A 20370-nucleotide genomic window follows, 5' to 3' on the forward strand; every position below is an offset into this window, starting at 1 on the left:
TAGGAAATGCACTGTACAATTTGAGTGCTAAAAATCTTCACTTCCAGGCTAATATTCCTACCACCAACTGTACACTGGGATGCCTGGACAAGCACATCTATGTTTCATCATTGTGATGTTACTATACAGGAAGAGAAGGGGTTGTAGAGCCATTCCCTAGCTGGCAGTAATTCAAACATCTCCAACTCCTCCATAAATAATGGCCTAAGGAAAAGTAATGGTAATGAGAGAAATGAGAGAAGGTGGGGGAGGGGAGCAGACAGACAGACACTGGTGAAGCAAACAAAGTTCCCAGTTCCTGTAACTAAAGGCAGTAAGTAGGCTCCCTTGAGTCACCATTGTCAATGAAACCGTGTTTTTCAGGGGCCCTGCCCTTACCTGTAAACAGAGGGACATGGCGCTAAGCCACTCGTGGTTTATCTAAATACACACATTTGGGAAAGCTGGGAGCCTCTGAAAATTAGTTGTGAAACTTAGTCTGGTTATCAGTCCCTACTTCATCTTTACCATTTCAGGGTTAAAAGTCATTCTGCTGCCTACTCTGCTTCTCAACTAACTAAGTAAAAATGGTCAATTAGAAAACAGAGGACGGGAAGCTATCCTGTCTTTCCTGGGTTCCTACAGTGTAGGACTTAAGGTTCTTACTTGTTCTTCTATGATCTGGAAAAAAACGTTACTACAGTTTCAAAGGACTACCTGTAATCCAGAAGCAAAAGGCAACGGTTAAGACTCAATTCAGTTTTTACAGTCCTCAATGAGCCTCAATCGACTCATTATACCTTAAAATCATATTATTTAAAGGAATCTCAGACAAGAACAACCACTGAGTTTCAGATCATTTAAAAAGCTAGTCTTTCTCAAGTGGGTGCCTTATCTGAAGCACAAAACACAGGAAATAATTTTTGACTATTTTCTCAATTCTCCCAAGTGTGGCACATAAAAGAGAATTTGGCTTATTGCATATAATTCAGTTTATTGCTTTTCTGGATGTAATTAAGCAAATGATATGCTGAATCTAGCAGAACCCAGTTTTAAAAGGCTTACTGGAATATAAATAAACACACACGCCACCCAGATATTTGTTTGAGGAAAACAATGTAGTTGTATAGAATTCTAAAGGTAACTCTCCTTCAGTTGAGCCTAAAATCTCAGGATCATAATGTTTAGCTGAGAGTTTCTTCTCCTTATAAACTGGTCTAGATAAGACTCACATAGAATATTTCAGCATAAAGGAGACAGAGGCACCCACCCCGGCCTGCCCAGAGTCTCCCTCTTCAACAATTCTTTCCTGCCACAAACATGTCCTAAAATCTAGCAGCAGAAATAGGTCTCCATGAGTAGATAAATCAAACCACAGTGGTGTTGCAGAGAAGTGAATACATCAGAGACAGGAGTCCTGGGTATGTGCTTAGTAAGGACATCTATACACAGTCTCTTAAAAGTTCATGAGTGCCCCAACCCATTCATTTGTGAACTCTGCAGACATGTTCTCACCACAAAGAGCATGCGCTTAACCTGCTTCTCTTGCTGAAGCTACTATGGATTCTCACAGAACAGTATTTAAACTGTTAAGTTACAAGGTCGGCCACGGTAAAATATTTCCATCATGCCAAACCTCTGTGCCCATTTGAAGACCCCCATCATCAGTCTCAAGCCAGCGAGGCCAACGTGTTTTAGGGCATTAAAGGAAATGAGGGCTTTAAGATGGGCTGACGCATCAGAGCTGCCCTTTGCATTATTCATCCCGTCACGATGGGGGACTGAAACATTCCACGAGAGCCAAAAATATCATATGGACATAGTTTTTGTTTCCCCCTTTTCACCAAAATACCAACAAATTGACATAGATTGTTCAATTCCATTATGTCCTTATTTAGCTTTCCCATACTGCAAAGGAAGAGGAAATCACAAATGTAGAGCCCTGAGTATCTAATCTTGTTCTGGTTAGGAGGTGCTGCTTGGACAAGCAGGAATCAAGGGTCCTGGCTCAGCCAGAGGAGGATGCATGCACAGGTGAAGGGTGGTCTCTGTGCAAGTCACACCTCACCAAAGGAGAGGCTAGTCTTGGAGGGCTTTTCTGGATGTAATTAAGCAAATGATATGCGAGCATAACACAGTGGTTCCTGGGAGGACTGACTCAAAGAACTGAAGGGACATTTCATTGCAAACATCAGGGGTAACTCCCTATGAGAGGGGCAAGATGTGAAAAGGGAACTCCATTTTCCAAAAGTAAAACAAATACAGGCTGTTCTTTGTGAAGACTGATGTTTGGGAGCCCAACATTGGCATTTTCTCATAATTTCTTAACATTTGAATTTTTAAGTAAGCTGACTGTATGTAAATAACCATAACTCATTCTTTGAAATCATCACTGCACTGGTTGAAACCAAAAAAAAAAAAAAAAATGACAAATGGCTTGTTTTAAGGATAATTGTTCCTAAAACATCAATAAATCATGTTTTCTGTTATGCAATTAAAAAAAAAAACATGCTGGATTACTAAATACCTACATACTTCCTGAGTTTAGAAGGTTCTAAGTTAATGAAATGACACTCTTAGTGCATCTTGATAAACCTAAAATATTTTCCTTTATTATTAAGACTATAAAATCTGTACTTTAACCAAATGCAAGCATGAGAATTTGAGCTGGAAATGTCACACATTCAGCTACAGTTTGAAGGAACTCAATTCATAATGCATTTTATAAATAGTTAATGACTTCTATACATAAGCTAACCAGGCAAATCAAGAAATTGTCAACATTTTTAGTCTTGGTTGTCAGTTACCACTGTCTACTGGTGCTTTAGGTGGGGCTTCAGGAGAAGTCCCAAGCTCTGTGCAGTTTGTAATCTACTGCAATTTCTGGCCTATATTGTAAGGGTGAAAAAGCTTCAGATGACAGTATTTCAAACACACACGGACACGGACACGGACACGGACACGGACACACACACACACACACACACACACACACACACACACACGGACACGGACACGGACACGGACACGGACACGGACACACTCACACGCGAGAACACACACTCATTTAAGAGCAGTCCTCACTTTAGTTGTGTGCTTATGTAAAACTTGCCTTTCTATGATTTAATACTTCATATTCCAAATGAACTAGATAAAGTCGAAAAAACTCTATACGACAGATACGACAAAAATGTGACAAATTAACGATAGATTTGTTTCCCCTGAGAAATTAGAGGTATCAAGTTTCTCTCACTACTCTAAAATGATAACAAAAGTGAGTCTGTAATTATGAAAGTAAGAATATCAGATGCAAAGAGATTTTGGTTGATATGAGCAGGATGCTTGCATACTGACTGGCTGGTTTTTTTTTTTTTAAGTCAAATTCAAATAAAGACACTTGTTCAGTTTGGTCTAGAAATTTGGCTTGAAATAATCTATCTATTTGACCTACACTTTGACATTCACCAGTTGAACTCACTGTGTCTATGGTCACACACTGCAAAACTGGGAACAACATGAATTAATGTAGTCTTAATTAATTACAAATTGTCACCTTTGGTACTGCCTGTTGTATGACTCTATATGGGACACACAGAATCTGCAACCAGAATGAGGTTCTACAGCCTACCATAGCAAAAACATAACAATGAGGTTGGTTTATTACTAAAGCATATATGAGAATTTAATTTCCATGTCGTGCACATGGCAAAGCAATTGCTTAAATTGCCTCACCTGGGAATTTAATGCAATGTTATCATCAGACCAGCCACATTGTAAATAGATTTATAATGCTTTCCATGTGCTGGGCTCTGTTGCATATGAATTAAGTAATGATCTGGTATTACAATAAAATCAGCTAGTTCCCACACCTGGCAAACAGGATATTTCACTAAATTAATGGCCATACAGCTACATCACAAGGCATAGAAGAGGAAACCATCTCCAAGGCATTTGACTTGAGTCTTACATGGGAAGCAAATAACACCATGGAAATGTACAATGTCACCCTGCTGAACGAGCTGTTCGAGACAATCTGTTTCTAACATCTGTATTACTGAATTAAGACTTTCTCATTCCCATTCAATCTTGGCCTAATTTCCCTCATTCAGTACTCTAATTACTAATCAGCAATCCACAACATTCACAAACACTGAGAAAGCCCTTTATTCTAATCTGCATGCTGCAGACAGCCAAATAATTGATACAGAGTGCAATGTGGCTTTGGTGTAATGAAAGGAACAGCTTGTCCCACTTCCTAATCAAATTGGTCCTACAGCAGCAATAGTTAACAGATTTCTTGATAGTTCTGAAACACACTGCCCATGCTGGCCAGACTTTCCCATTGCTTCTACCAGTTTTTCAGTCTCCTTATATTTAATAATGCCCAGTTACCAGGTGATACACCCAGTAAAACCTGCCATGCTTTCAGAGCCAAAGAATTTAACCGCTCCAAAGAACTTCACTGTTGTAATTAACACTTTGGGATATCTACAGAACATCGTGAAATTATATTTGTTAGCAAGTCATATGACTGCTAACCATCACGTCTTACCTAATTTTACCTGGTTCTCATTAAATGAGGTCACAGCACTAAAATGTCCAGCTAGTATGTTTGAAAATACATCTCCCTTTGGCACCAAGTATTCAATTTCTAACCACACCTCTGTTTGTCCACAGCTAGGTTCATCCTCCAGCCACAGAATAATTTCTGTGGCAACATCTCACCCTACACAGTTCAGATAAAGGCAAAGTAAACTCATAGGCAAGAATTTGATCACTGGCAAGTTGCTAGGATGAAAAGACACAGGGAACTGAATCAAAACAAAACAAAACAAAACAAAACACAGACAGCACCTCAGCCAGTGATCTTGGTCACACTAGGTCTTCTGAGCATCACATTCCTCATCTTTAAAATGGGGATCTTAACACTTACTTCTTGTGGTTACTGCATGGATGCAAATATGTCAAACAAAGGAAAACTCTTTCCTAACACTTTGGCTATGATAAGCTCGGGAAGCATGCTCCCCTGAAAACAAGCTGATAAGATGCAAAGAAGCTGACGTGCACACATGACTAAGAATAGAAATGAGTCCATCCTTCCTAAATATGCTTTCCCAACACACTAAAAGTAGCTGGAGAAGTTCCACATACTTTTTGACTTGATAATTCTGATAGAAATGGTGCTGCAATTTCAGGTGGTTTATAAAAAATTTAAAAAAAAATACCAGATTGATTCTTCAGTATTATTAAAGGACATCGGTTCCAATCTGTTTCTTTTAAGGAATTATTACCCTAAGCATTGCTATCATTGTTCAGCTGTTTAGACACTAAACAGTCTTTAAACTTTAGAACCAAACATCAAGTGTCTGGTCCACATGTTGCCAGTACTGAGCATCAGTGATAGAAATATATATATATATATATATATATATATATATATACACATATATGTGTGTGTGTGTGTATATATTTGCATATTTATTTACTCTCTGTGTGTGTTTGCGTACGCATGCCATGCTGTATATAGATGTCAGAAAACAACTTGCAGGTGTCGGTTTTCTCCTCCTATCCCATGAATTCTAAGCTGAGTCACTTCAGTGGTCCAGGAATTTACACCTTCTATCCAGCACAGCCCCAAGGCTAAGAGACGAAGCTCGTGCCACCAGAGAGGAAAGACCGCCATGCCCTGCCCCTAGGCATCAAGAAGTGGCGAAACAATTTAGATAGGAGGGAAACACTGAGCTTCTGCCACTTTTGAAAGAGCCGTAACCAGCAGTTTCACTGTCACGTATATTTGACATGTCTAAAATGGGCATGTATGTTTTAGCTGACATTATGAGGTAAATTATACCACATGTCTTAATTATTTTCTTAGAGCGAGCTATAATACACATGGGAATATTTCTGTGCAAATTATGATGTTCTGTATGTATGTATAAACACAGAGGCGCACACAAACCCATATGCTATCCATATGGAAAAAGAATTCTTTGTGCCGTGCAGTGCTGAATAGACTTTTATTTAGCCTGGGGATGCTGACTGGATTGCTGCTGCTGCATCATCACCTAATGTTCAGCAATACAGGCAGTCCCAGGACTCAGGTAACGGCACCTCTTCATTTCCTCTTCCAGCATTCCCAAACCTGGTCTGAGATTTCAACCTAGTATTGGTGTTTCAAACTGGAGTTAGTTGGAATCACGGCCCCATTTGCTTGGACACACTTGTAGTTTATAACTTTTGACACTGATACTAAACACAATGTGGCCATGTCTTAAATCATGTTAGCTGGTCAATCAACAATTAAGTTACTTCATTCAGAAAATCTGCTTATGTTAGAAGGCCCATATGTTGGTATCAGCATCTGGAATTTTGAGTATGCAGTGAAAGACACCCAATTCTTTACAGACTTTCTGAGTGCAAACTGAAATAATTCCACAGACTTAACCTGAAATACCACCCACACTGGAAAGGAAACTCTGATAAATTATAGCCATGAAGCAGATGTTTTGTTTGTATTAAACTCAACTACTAAATGAGGATATATAAATTAATGTAATTAATTTACACAATTATAATTTCTCTACATAATATGCCTAGCATCCCTTGAAAAGCTATAAACAGCCATAATTTGGATCATTTACATATCCAAGAACAAGTGATCCTGGGGGCTCCGAGTAACTGACACCAAGGAACCAAACAGGGAGTTTGGGTTCTGTATGTTATTGTGTTATCTTTGAATATTTTGACTGTTGAAGAATGAATGGCAGCTGTTAAGATACCTTGCATTATATAATAAGACTTCTGGATTAAATCAACCTATATATTTTTAAAATGTCTTGATTTCAAAACGGAAGTCAAAAGATATGTTGCTTTAGGGAAGAAGTCATACTTTTGTTCCCACAGAAAATGGAAAGCTCTGAATCCAGGTAGAGATGGATCAGTTTTGATCCGTGAAGACCCCCTAAAAATCTTGACTACAGACATAAAGAAATATAAAGCGAGAAAAACTTCAAAACATGTAATGTATATTTTACCTTCTCAAACATAAAATTTTAAAAATCATCTTTGGCTAACATATATATTCATAGTCTGTACTCCTGTTAATATAGAAATTCATGTTGCCTTTAAAAGTATATGTATTTTCAGAACAAGAAAACCAGACACCAATGAAAATGGATGGCCCAGGTGACCCCGACTCTCAGAATGCCTCTGTTACGGCCTCCTCAAACTTCTGCATCCAAAGCAGCTTCAAGGCTGCTGGCTGAGATGATCCAGCCTCACAAACTACTCCAGCCAAGAAGTAACAATTATCGTGACTTTCTTGAGGTTTCCCCTAAGATACCACTGCCCACAGATACAGGAAATAGTCTAGAGAATGCCGCTCACATTCCCAAGAGATGGAGTATGGGTGGGTTTTGTTATTCAATGAATTATGGATTTTGACATTGTTTAGGTGGATTGGTTAAAAATTGTTTTTGGTCTTAGTTTTCTAAAAAGGCTAAACAAAAGAGTTAAATTCCAAGATCTCTTTCTAAAGGGAAAAAGGTAGGGAAGTCTTTCAGAAATCCCTGCTTCCTGAGCCAAACTTCTGGAATCCAGTTGTCCAGAGGGAGGAGTGATGAGAAAAGGGGTCAAGACCAGGCTAGAGAAACCCACAGAAACAGCTGACATGAACAAGAGAGAGCTCATGGACCCCAGACTGATAGCTGGGAAACCAGCATAGGACCGAATCAGGCCCTGTGAACGTGGGTGTCAGTTAGGGGACCTGGGGAGTCTACGAGGCCTCTACAGTATTTATCCCTAGTGTATGATTGCACTTTGGGAGCTCATTCCACATAGAGGGATAATCTCTCAGCCTAGATACAAGGGGGAGGGCCTACAAATGATGTGACAGACTTTGCAGATCCCCTATAAAAGGCTTCATCCTCCCTGGGGAGCAGAAGAGGGATGGGATGGAGGTCTGTAGGGGGCAGGGGAGGATGGGAGGGAGAGGGAACTGGGATTGATATGCAAAATAAGATTGTTTCTAATTTAAATTTAAAAAAAAAAATTCCTGCTTCACAGAAAAGTCTGTCAGATATTCTAAGCCTGTAGGCTGAAGACGGATGCCCCCAACTTTACAGAAGAATTTTAGGTGACTATCCAGGCAGCCAGATGTCCCTGACCTTAGGCAACATCTCACCCAGCTGGGTTCTATGATGGAGTCAAAGTTTTCCTTATTATGATAAAAAGGTAAATTAGGTATAAAACTTTACACACACTAAGATCAGATAGATAATAGAATATTTTCTCTAAATTTGCCACATAGGAATGGACTAGATATTGTAACTGTAATTGTTACTTGATAACTATTTTTGTTATTATAGTTTTGCTAGATTAAAATTAAAACATTCCTTTTTAATTAAACAAAATGGGGGAAATGTTGTGGAATAATCTTTTTATACACTCTGAAGATGTGTCTTTGCCAAGGAGCCTTCTCATTGGTTGATAAAGAGCTGACAGGCCTCTAGCTGGGCAGGAAGAGATTGGGCAGGAGAGCCAGACTGAGAGGATGCTGGGAGGAAGGGCGGAGTCACAGGGGTTGAAGGAGTCTGAAGAGCAGCACGAGGGAGCAGAATGGGAAATGCATGCATGGGGTAAACGAGCTCAGTGCAGCACATGGGTTAATTTACTTCATAAGAGCTAGCTAAAAAAAAAAAGAAAAGAAAAGAAAAAAAAAAAAAAAGCCCAAGCTATCAGCCAAGTATTTATAATTAATAAGCCTCTGTGTGGTTATTTAGGGAGTACCTGGAGGGACAGAAGTGATTGGCGGTCTAGACAGAAAACTTTGCCCAAATTTTCTTTGAAAACACTTCAAAAGTTACTTCTGTACTAGCGTGATCCAAAACAAAACTTAATAAAGTATAAATATTCACATCGTATTCATAAGCAAAACATTCTTTCTAAAACCTTTTCCATTTTAAATAAATGAAAATCCTGTCTACTCAAAGGCTTTGCTTTAGCAATCAAGGGATATTATTTTTTCATCTCTAATATTTTATTCTCTACGTGTAACTTCCCTTAAGTTTACATATACTTCAAAGTGCGCCCCAGCTTTCCACATTTTAAAAGCTTCTATTACCCTGTCGCACTCTTCCTAGCTACTGCCCAGCCTTCTTTTACCCTTCCCTTCGCATCCAAGCTGCTGCCTTAGGAGCCCAGCAGTAACCACCCATGGGTGTTCCACTCACGCCCCAACCTGCTTAAACAATCCTGTCCTATCTCTCCTCAAGTGTCCCCAGGATGCCCACATATTTACTATCTGTCAAAGCCACTGACTCTGTTTACTTAAATAACCTTCTGATTTGGATAGTTTTAGATTTATATGAAAGTGGCAATGAAAAGAGACAGTTTTCATTCGGCCCACACCTGATTTGTCTCAGTCAAGGACTCACACGCCCATTCTCCTCTCACATTTCTGGAGTTCTTGACGAAGTGTCTTTCTGTCCCCAGATCCCATCTATGACCTCATGTTACACTGCACGTCTCCTTGGCTCCTTCGACTTGTGATAGTTTCTTGGTCTTGTTTTTGATGACTCCCAAGTTTTGAGCAGTTCCCTTAATTGGGATTTGTCAGATTTTTTTTTTTCATGAATAATCTGGAGTTCTACGCTTCTAAGAGAATTCTAGGACACAGAGGGAAAGTGCTATCTACCACATGGAATCAAAGCCATTTACCACCAACAAGATGTCACTGTTGATGTAAATCTTGACTTCCTGGCTAAGGCTGGACTTCCGGTCTTCTCTACTGTGGGGTTAGCTATCCACTCACCCCATGCACTTGCTGCACTCACTCCAGGGACACTGAACTCCGTCTCCTCAGGACAGTGTGTCTCTATACACTGTTGGGTATTCCTATGTGTAGGAGATTTGCCTACTTAACCGCTATTCACTCATTTGTCAGTGTGAACCTGTGTCTTTTGTTCCATGGGTTATTATCTAATACTACTTCACTTATTTTGTTTCTTAATTTGAATGAGCTTTGGCTTCAGTCTCCTCCGTGGTTTGCCTTCTTCATCTCGCAGTTTACCAGCTTGCTCTCTGGCAGCCTCAGCAGCAACCTCGGTAAGAATGCCAGGCACTGTCCAAGTCTCTGCCCAGTGCACTCCCTCATCACGTCACTCTCAACCTAAGCGCGAAAGGCTCTCTTCATCCTTGGCCGCTTCTCGCTCATCTGTACAGTCTTCTCTATGCCTGTCATATCTACCTACCACTCAGAAACCATTAAGTCCACAAATCCAGTGCCCACTGGGCATCTTAACCTAAAGCAGAATTCTCAACCTTCCAAATGATCAGGCCCTTTAATACAATTCTTCATGTTGTGGTGACCCCAACCACAAGTCATTTTGATATGACTTTATAACTGTAATTTTGCTACTATTATGAATCGTAATACAAATATCTGATATCCAGGATAACTGACATGCGACCCTCAGGCTGAGAACGGGTGATGTAAAGACCTCCCCAGCGCCACACAGCCCTGGCCATTATCCTTCTCCTATGTGCATTCCTCTCGCTTTCCTTTACTGACAGGTGGTGCTGCCCGGGACAGGGGTTCGAAAATAAACACGAGAATGATCGCGCCCTCTCCTTCATTTCTCTAATGTGTCAATCAGCACACTCTAGCAATGAAATCTTTACTTTTTAGGAGTATCTCCACCTGGGGCTTTTTAACATATTTCAACGATGTCTGTTACCTTTTGCATTCAATCAATTCCTTCTTCATAATTGTGGCTACCACACATCTCATCCTTTGTTAAAAAAAAAAGATATGAACTACATTTGGGAGATAATTCTACAGAAAGACGCACATGTTTTTAGACAGAAGTAAGCCAATAGGGACTAAGTTTCACTTCTTCATCTTGGGAAGAAATGAAGATCCCCCCCCCACACACACACACCCCATCTCTAACAGAATACCAGAGCTGAAGAAGAATCGCAGCCTAAACATGCAACTTATTTCAAAGTAATAATGTTAAACAGAAAGCAAATTCTTTCAGCAAAAGTCAGTGTGTTGTGAGAAGCAACTATACTCCCTCCCACATTAGAAGCCAATACCACATTCCTCTTTAATTTCAAGTCTAGGAACATCTCCCATCGGCTGTCATTGCTCTCATGAGGTAGCCAACCCTGTTTTGATTAGGAAGGAGCAGCGTGCGTGCGTGCATATTTCTGTCTGTGTGATTTCAGACCCCAGGAATATGGATCACCTCTGTTATCTGCATGAAGAAACTCTGCTCCAAGCCTGGCATTCAGGTTGCTTTTATCTCTGAGACCCCAAATTGTACTGTTAGGCAACAGAGGGCACTTATCTAGATTGAACTGTCAGACAAATAGATGTTTGTCAGCCATTCAATTTGTATTGGGGAATATGCCAACAAAAACAAACCCCAGCAATTTAAAACAACAAACCCATCCTCTATTGACAAGAACAAATTGCTGTATTTCAAATGAGTAAGAATTACGATAGATCACATATCCTGACTGTAGGAGCTTCAGAAAGAAAAATATTCTTAGAACTAATAATGGTTTTTTGTTGTTGTTGTTGTTGTTTTCTGGCAGTAGTGAACATCAAGCAAGCATACAGCATATTTAATAATAATAAAACAACAAGCAGGAATTAAATGTCATCAGAGGAGAGTATGGCTCTCTGGTAGTTTCAAAGGCAGCGTTCAGTGGCTGCCGGAGGTGACAAGCTCTGTGCTCTAAGCTTGTTCTTGGTCTGTGGTCCTTCCAGGGAGGTGGGGCATCTTCCGGGGAACAATCAGAGGAGTGAGAACATCATTATTAAGCCTAAACTGATTCTTGCTCTGTCTTTTCAATGTCCACAAAAACAGAACTTTAATAAACTGACCTCACCGGTTACAGTGTCTCGGACATTTTGGAAGAACGTGCAGGGGTGATTTAGTCAAAGTTGGTGTTAATCCTAAATATTAAAGTGGTTAGTAAGTCAATTACATACAGCAATAAAGCTTTAGGAACAAAAGAACATTGACCTGAACAGTTTAACATCTGGCTCTATGGTGTCCCTTACACCACATCTTCATTCTAGAACTTAAGTAGCTGCTCCTACATGCAGAATCTAATGGACCCTTTTCCTTCATGCTGGGTCTCCTCATGCAGCGGCCTCTCCATTCTGGGTCTCATGCAACTGCATCTTCAGTGAGACTTAGTTTTGGAACTGAAGAAACTACTGTGAAAGATGTCAGAAAACATGAGATTTTGGCCCTGTAATCAGAGCTCATTTGAAACAGAAAGTGGGTTTCCAGCACAAAAACTTCAACTGAGTACGTGCAGTTTTATTACACAGAAATCCTAAGGCAAATTCATTTACATTCTGAAAATGGGTATTCTTCTATTAAAATCACATAGTACCACTGTGAAACTTTGAAAATCCTGTAATAGGCTTATGTGTTGCAGCAACAAGTTATTTCAAGACTTAAATCTTTTCTGAAGAACAAACAGGAGAATCATAAAGTCCATGCAATAAAACATAAGAAAAGGGCCTCCCTAAGGGCAGTTAAGATGGCAAGAGAAAGACCAGGTAATATAAAGTCTCAAGGTGCCTGCACATTGAGCTGTGGGGGCTGGGCATACAGCTCAACAGTCAGGAGCACCGGCTGCTCTTCCAGAGGATGTGGGTTCAATTCCCAGCAACCACATGGCACAGCTGTCTCCCTCCAGTTCCAGGAGATAGAACACTCTCTTCTGGTGTGCACAGGGACCAGGCATGAATGTGGTGCAGTCATACGTGCAAGCAAAACACCCAGAGATAAAATAAAATAATTACATAAAAAATAATTGAGCCACAGAACAAAAGTTACTTTTACTTTGAAGTGTTAGAAAATTACTTTTAAACTACAGCAGTAAGTTGGGTACAGTGGTGCATTCCTGGAACCCTGTCACTGCGGAGGATGAGGCAAGAGGTCCAAGCACTACAAGTCAGCCTAGACTGAATACGGAGTTCCAGGCCAGCCTGCGCTACAGAACCAGATCACACCTCTAAAACCAGAGAGTAACAGGAACAACCCTGACATCTTCCCCCAAAAGAAGCAAAGATGCAGGGTACACACAACTTAGTGGACTTATACATAGTAGGGTTTCATGTGCATGCACATGTGTGCGCACACACACGCACACACATGCAGATTTTAAACATGTAAAATTGATAAAGTACATATCTATGTTCTTTACATCATTCTTCAAACCTTTTTGAATGTTTAAAATTAGTGGCAAAAATAGTTTTTGATACTTAAAACAAAAAGTGTGAGAACATTACTGCTGAAAGCAGATGCAAGTGAGCTAATTGTTAAATAAATCCTAGATTAGTAAGTAAGAGTGTTAAACAAAAATATAAAACAATCTTCCTTTTTAAATTCAGGCCATTTAAACTGTGGTTTTGACTATATGTTTTCTTTCTTCCTCATCTGGGGATTTGCTCACACAGTTTTAACCATGATTTTGTTTCTTTAGTTTACTTACTAGTATAGATTCCAAAGCCATGTCTGAGACATTGAAAGTTGTTATTTTGAAATAAAAGAATATTACATACTGTATGAAATAGCTTGCCAATGAAACACAATCTTTTTCTCCATTTTATTTCAGGTTACAAGTTTTGAAGGCAGAATTCTAAGTCAGACTGCCTAGCACAGAACACATAATTAACTTATTTATGGTACAGAAGTTCCTGGAGGAAAGCAGTGATGGCGCTGGAGAATGGAGGGTTGTAGCATGGACCTAAACTCCTGTGCCGTGCTCTCAGGCCACCCTCCAACAGGCTCAACAGAACCCACACTGCCAGGCACTTAGACAAATGCCCAGTGAACGTGGACTTGACTTGGCAATGAAGGCATTGCTGATCTGTCTAATTTTGACTGTGATAGTACTGGACAGGGAGTGAATGCAATTCTGGTCTCTGAAAAGAACAGAGCCAATTTTGGCTCTCTATAAATATGCAATAATAATAGAACCTCAGGGCTAGAAGGGACCTTGAGAGTCCTCTAATGTGCCTCACTCCGTCACATATCCCTACACGGAATCGATCACATAAAGACCTCAGAGAGGAGGTCCCACCACTTCCATAAAGAAGCTCACTTACAATCACTGGCTGCTGTCAGTTGTTTTCTGAACTCTCACTAACCTAAGGACCACAGTTACACACAGTAAAGACCAGCAAACAGCTGCACGCCATACTTGGCTCAAGAGCTCTGCAGAGACTTGAAGACATGTGGCAACTCTGCAACCCTCCATTCAGGGAAAACAATGCCAGAATCTTCATTCATCTTCCTAATTTCCCAGCCCTTTCATCATTGAGGGCACAGCACAGCGTCTTCTCTGAAGTCTCTTTAGGCACAACTGTCCCAACTGTATCCAGAGATGGACAGAAGATTCTTCCAGAAAGTAGTGTGAGCCAAATGACACTCTATCTACCTCTAATACGTAAACTTGGGGAAGTAATTTACTTTTCTGCTTTTTTTAGAAAATCTCTGCCTTCATCATATTTTTTTTAACCTTTTATGGTACTGGGAATCAAACTCAGGACTTAGGAACTTGCGAGGCAAACACCACTAAGCTATAACACTGACCCAGTACTTCAATTTGGTTTTCAGAGATATTTGTTATCATTCATTAAGTTGGTTTTCTTGCCCTTTGATGAAAACATTATCAAGCAGATATGCCTCAGACTCAGGCATTAATGAGCTTGTGCTCAGATTCTAGCTGTGATTAAGAACCCTGTGTACCTTAGGGAGCTTACAAGAAAGCTTTAGAACAACAAGCCTACTGATGACCACCTTCTGATGACAGCCACCAGAAAGAGAGGCCCTGAGTTGACTCCTCTGGCCACCAAACTGGACTTTTTGCTCATGGCCACTCCTACCTGACGGCATTGAAGGCCGAAACCTTCCTGGCTGTGAGGACTGGACAGCTATTCCCTTCCTTTGGCTCCTGGAACTCAGTGTGGCCTTCATGGTCGGCCTGTTAGCTTTGACTCTCGGGTGATGTGTGATCTCAACCTGGCCGGCTTTGAACCTGTCAATTTCTAAGGACTTGGGTTCTCACTCACCCTTTGGCTCTGTCTCTTGAAAAGAAATACTTTATCCCAACTCTGCAGAACTCACTCAGTAACACAACATGAAAGTGTCAAAGACAATGAGCTTCATTATCAGCACACTGCTTCCTAGTCAGAATTAAATTCACTATGCTTCAAATCCCAGCTCTGCTCGGCCTGTGTGACTACAGAGAGGATGCAGTGTCTCCGTGTCTGAGTAAACAGGTCGAGTGCAAAGACTGAGTGGCACTCTGTGGCCACTCAGCCCCCTCAGTTACGATGTCCCCTAGCCCATTGTTCTTGATGGTAGACGAGGAATAAGAAAAAACAAACCCTGAAATCTCTCCTTGGAGCAAAGCTAGAAGTAGATATTATTCATAGGCCCAAATATATGAAGAAGTGTCCCAAATCTAATGAAGTCACACAGAAGCCAGATGAGGAAGATTTGACATGGCCTGAAGGATGACAGGAGTACTCAGCAACAGCTGGATTCAAACATCACAAGCAGGAGCAGACCAGTCTGAAGCACAAAACCTCGATTTGGGGCTTTGAGATAATGAGTGTAAAAACAGGAAAACTCCAGATGTTGGTAGAAGCACCCTCAGACAGGAACTGTTCAAAGCACCAAAGGTTGCAGGGTTATATATAACGAAGAAGTCTGCTTCCCAGAGTAAGGGAAGAAAGCGCAAGAGACCACTGTCTCCCATGAGAAAACACAAGCTGCAGAAACTACACAATCAGAGTTTTGAATGCCTACTAGAAAGCCAATGACACAAAGATAAGTAAACAAATTTATTATATGGTATATAACTAAAAAATCCAAAGACATATAAGGGGTCTTTAAAGCACAGGAAGGAAGAGGGTGGTTGCCAGACTAAAATTTAACATACCAAGGCTAAACCATTAAAATGGCAGCAACATGAATAAAACGACAGGATTCCTCTCTAACAAAACAGCCCTGCTAGAGACGTTGCCAAAGGACAAAGTCCTTGCCTGCCATGCATGAGACCCTCAGTCTGCAAAGAAAAAGGTAATGCACATTGATGACTCTTCAAGAAAAATCAGGTGGCAAGCACTTTCTGTAATCATGTCATGAAGATCATAGGCTATGAAAGGTAAAATATATAACACAGCAAAAGTGAAATGTTTGGGAGACAAGCAAATGGAACTGTACTGGATGCGCCTGCGCTGTCCGTGAAGGAGCATGATACTGTTTGAGAGTAGCCTCAATAACCTAAGGGCTCACACTGTAATTTCTACATGCTTGTCAAAAAAGTAACACCAAGGAGCATAACTAACATTTAAACAGAGTCAACAGAACCAAATACTTAAAACCGTGTCTTTACCCAAAAGGAAGCACACACTTGTATCTGCTTGTGCACAGACAAGAATATAGAAAAATGCATGAGAAATCACCAACCATAGTTGCCTGTGCTGGAAGTTTGAGAGGCGGCAGGGTGAGGAACTGGGATGAGAAACAGATGTGTGGCAGGGTTGCCTGCCTCAGCACCTTGACAGTCACCATGACAGCCTTCACCACGCCAGTACCGCCTTCACCACGCCAGTACCGCCTTCACCACGCCAGTACCACCATCTCCGACACCTGCCGGGTATGATTTTAAGGCCATGACAGAGAACTTCAAGCCTGAGGTCCTATTTCTAGGACAACCTGTCAGCACTTGCCTATGAATATTTTCCTGGATAGCTTACATAACAGGGAAATTTCAAAGTTACAGCATTTTCCCAAACAGCGTGATCTTTTGGATCGCTGAATCATTTCCCAAGGAAAAAGGAAGGATTGGCCAGAATGCTGATCAGGACGCCACAAGAAGAAATCACATTCCAGATCCTGTAAAGAAGGGACAAGAATTTAATGGATTCTTTTTAACTCCAGTTTCTCTACACTGTGACATCTGATGTTGTGTAGATCTGTGCACAGGCAAAATAAGAAGGGGTAATTTGGGATCTCTAGACAATGGTAGGGACCACTACTTTACAGAAAGCAATAAACCGTCCAAAACTGGGTGGATAAGTGGTGAACACTGGACAGAGCCTTTAGTCCCAACACTCAAGCGGCAGAGGCAAGCAATCTCCAAGCTTGGGGATGGCCTGGTCTACATCAAGTTCCAAGCCAGCCAAGGCTAAACAGTGTTACCCTATCTAAAAGCAAGCAAACAAAAAAGGAAGTAGATACAGAAAACCCTGTATACATGCTGTGGCACACATACTAAATAAATCAGTGAATAAGTAATTTAATAAAACATTAAAAGAAATGTGGTAATATAGTGCTCTTAAAAATCAAAGCAATCCAAAATATTGATAAGGAGGGAGGCATTAAAAATAATATCACATGTCCTAATTTTCCAAAAACATCTATCTTTTGAGCTCTAACCTAGAATGTCTTTAGGAAGAATGGAAAGATTTACAGTTACTAAAAGAACTTAATCATGAAAAACCAGAAATACATGAATTATTTATAAAATTGCAAATGCTGGAAATTTTTAAAAGACATAAAGGCTACTTCGAGTTTGGGGGAAAATTCTGTGAATAAAGCCACCAAGTTTTATTGAACAACTTGTACTTGCAGTAAAGATAAATAAAACTAATGAGAGAGAATAAGGAGATGATGAGTCAAAAGAGCAATGACCTGAGACTTCAAATGCTAACAAGGCAAAAAGACGAGACTCTGATGGACAATGAGAACAGTCAGTCAGAAAGAGTCTACAGGACCACAGCATCCACTTCCGAGAAGGGGGTGAGTCAAGGCTACATGAGAGGGAATGACAACCACACACAGGTCATTTCTGAGGTATATCTACTTCAGCAGGAAGAAATAACACACACAAAAAAGGGTAAACACCTAAATTTTTCCTCATACATATTATAAAATGCTTTATCTTACTTCCTCTATTTGAGAATATTTGCACAGACAGACCCCAGAAGAAGCCACTTTCCACAAAGCCTGGGGATTTCTTGTTTTCTTTAAGCCCGTGCTGACACCCAGCAGATGAGTGATGGATAACGTGTCCTGCCAGCCACAGTTCCCTTTGGACAGAGCTCTGCTGGGTAACATTTCTGTCCCTGTGGTGAAAATGGAATAATTCAGGTAGAGAGGCCTAGGAAGGAAGACATTTATTAAAGTGACAGGCCACCTAAGCAGCGAACCCACCACTTGAAGCTGTGCTAAGAAGATTGCTCATCTGAATATGTGAACCTTCAAAGTCACGTGACACAAAAGACAAATAACCACGGGGACCAAAGTCCAGCCTTGCCCACTCAATCTTTATTCCACTTACACCCCACAGGAATTCTCAAAACCAGGCAATCAGTGGTTCCAGTGAATATACAGGCGACAAGCTTCCTGTGTAGTGTGATGCCTGGCTTAAGTTTATTCTTAAGGTATAGACATTTGGCTCCTCTGAATGGTCATAACATCGTAACTTAAAAAACTTTTTGCAAAAAAAATTACAAATGTGTCTAGGAGCTCTAAGATGTGTTGACTTTCTGTGTTGTTGGTAGTGGGGAAGCAAGTGAGTGCAGAAAGGTGGATTGATCAGTAAGAGGGAAAGCATTCATTTCTAAGCATAATAAATCACCTTTCATGGCCTTATAAGGTAAAACATCAATATTTATTGACTTTTATAAATCATACAATAATTGCACTTCAGAATCATAAAGCTCCTTAAGAAGAACTTAACCTAGCCTGATCTTATCACAGATGAAGAAAACACCCAATTATGGTCTAGTTACACAGAACAATTCTCTGGCAGGTAAAAACTGGCTACTCTGCTGATAAAGACAGATTGTAACCAAAAACTTGTTTACACTAAACACCAGCCAGGAAGCATTTTATGAAGTAGCTAATCCATTGGAGGGGGGCATAACAAATCATACTGAGGGAATGACTGGAAACAGTGGTGTGACTTCTCATCTATCACACTGGGGCGGGGCCGACTGGAAACAGTGGTATGACTTCTCACCTTGAGGACTACAAACTTTAAGAGAAGCTAAGCACCTCTCATCCCGTCCTGTGTACAAAACTGGTTCTCTCTGATGTACTCCCCAGTGTACACTCATCCAGACCTCTTTTCTGGACATAGGGAAAACAATGCTGATCACCTACAGAGTGTCAGTAATTAACGGTGGCAGCACCAAGTGGGCAAAGGCAGACTGTGGCCTTACATCAGAGAAATCTCGGGCCAGAGAGGCTTCTCTCCTGGGGAGTTTGGCCCAATTTAGATAGTGCCTTCTTCTGGAAAGGGACAAAAAGGTTATTTAAAGCTCAACCTAATTTGGGTTAGAAAATATATCAGCCAATATATTTCACAAGTGCACTCCCACTGAGGCATTCTTGTGAGAGCTGAGTTTGCAGATGTATATGCCAACTTCCCACCCGAGCAATCAACCCTGCCAGGCAGACACTACCTGCATTCCCATTTTACAGCAGTGAGAATAGGAAAGGTATCTGCCCAAGTTCAAACAGCTAATCAGCGTCAGAGAAAGACCATGAAGGCAACTCTTAAGGTAAATCTGTATATAACTAATTACACATGCTCACACATTTCTTGTCTTTCAAAAGACCTTTTATTATAATTACCATATGTATAGGTGTTTTGTCTGCATGTCTGTCTGTACAGTATGTGCATGTCTGGTACCAACAGAAGGGGGCATCAGATTTCCCAGGACGGCAGTTTCAGATGGCTGTGAACCACAGGTGAGTGCTGGGCCTCTGGACAACGGCCTGTATGAACCCTGAGCCACCCGCCTCCAGCACCCCCCTCCCTCCTTTGTAAACTGATTTTTTGGCAACACTGATTACCCTCCCCGCACTTCCCCTGTCACACACCCTCGCTAGCGTCCTTCCCATTTTCATGTCCCTCCCTCCATTCCCCATCTCCTAGGACCCAGCACAGGCAGTCATGCAGTTGTGGGTTCATGATTACAAAGGCCATGTCATACCCAGAAGACAGCACCCCACCCAACTCCACACCCTTATACCCCCTCTTTGACAGCATGGTACCAACAGAAGGGGGCATCAGATTTCCCAGGACGGCAGTTTCAGATGGCTGTGAACCACAGGTGAGTGCTGGGCCTCTGGACAACGGCCTGTATGAACCCTGAGCCACCCGCCTCCAGCACCCCCCTCCCTCCTTTGTAAACTGATTTTTTGGCAACACTGATTACCCTCCCCGCACTTCCCCTGTCACACACCCTCGCTAGCGTCCTTCCCATTTTCATGTCCCTCCCTCCATTCCCCATCTCCTAGGACCCAGCACAGGCAGTCATGCAGTTGTGGGTTCATG

At 41.1% G+C, this 20370-nt stretch overlaps 1 protein-coding gene across 8 annotated transcripts in view; it reads right to left on the minus strand.

The window, feature by feature from the left end:
- Vti1a (vesicle transport through interaction with t-SNAREs 1A) overlaps nucleotides 1-20370 on the minus strand; it is a 351036-nt gene that overhangs the window by 285222 nt on the left and 45444 nt on the right. The gene's annotated exons all lie outside the window — the stretch shown is intronic.

The sequence above is a fragment of the Cricetulus griseus genome, chromosome 3 (genome assembly GCF_003668045.3).
Source record: "Cricetulus griseus strain 17A/GY chromosome 3, alternate assembly CriGri-PICRH-1.0, whole genome shotgun sequence".
Classification (NCBI taxonomy): domain Eukaryota; kingdom Metazoa; phylum Chordata; class Mammalia; order Rodentia; family Cricetidae; genus Cricetulus; species Cricetulus griseus.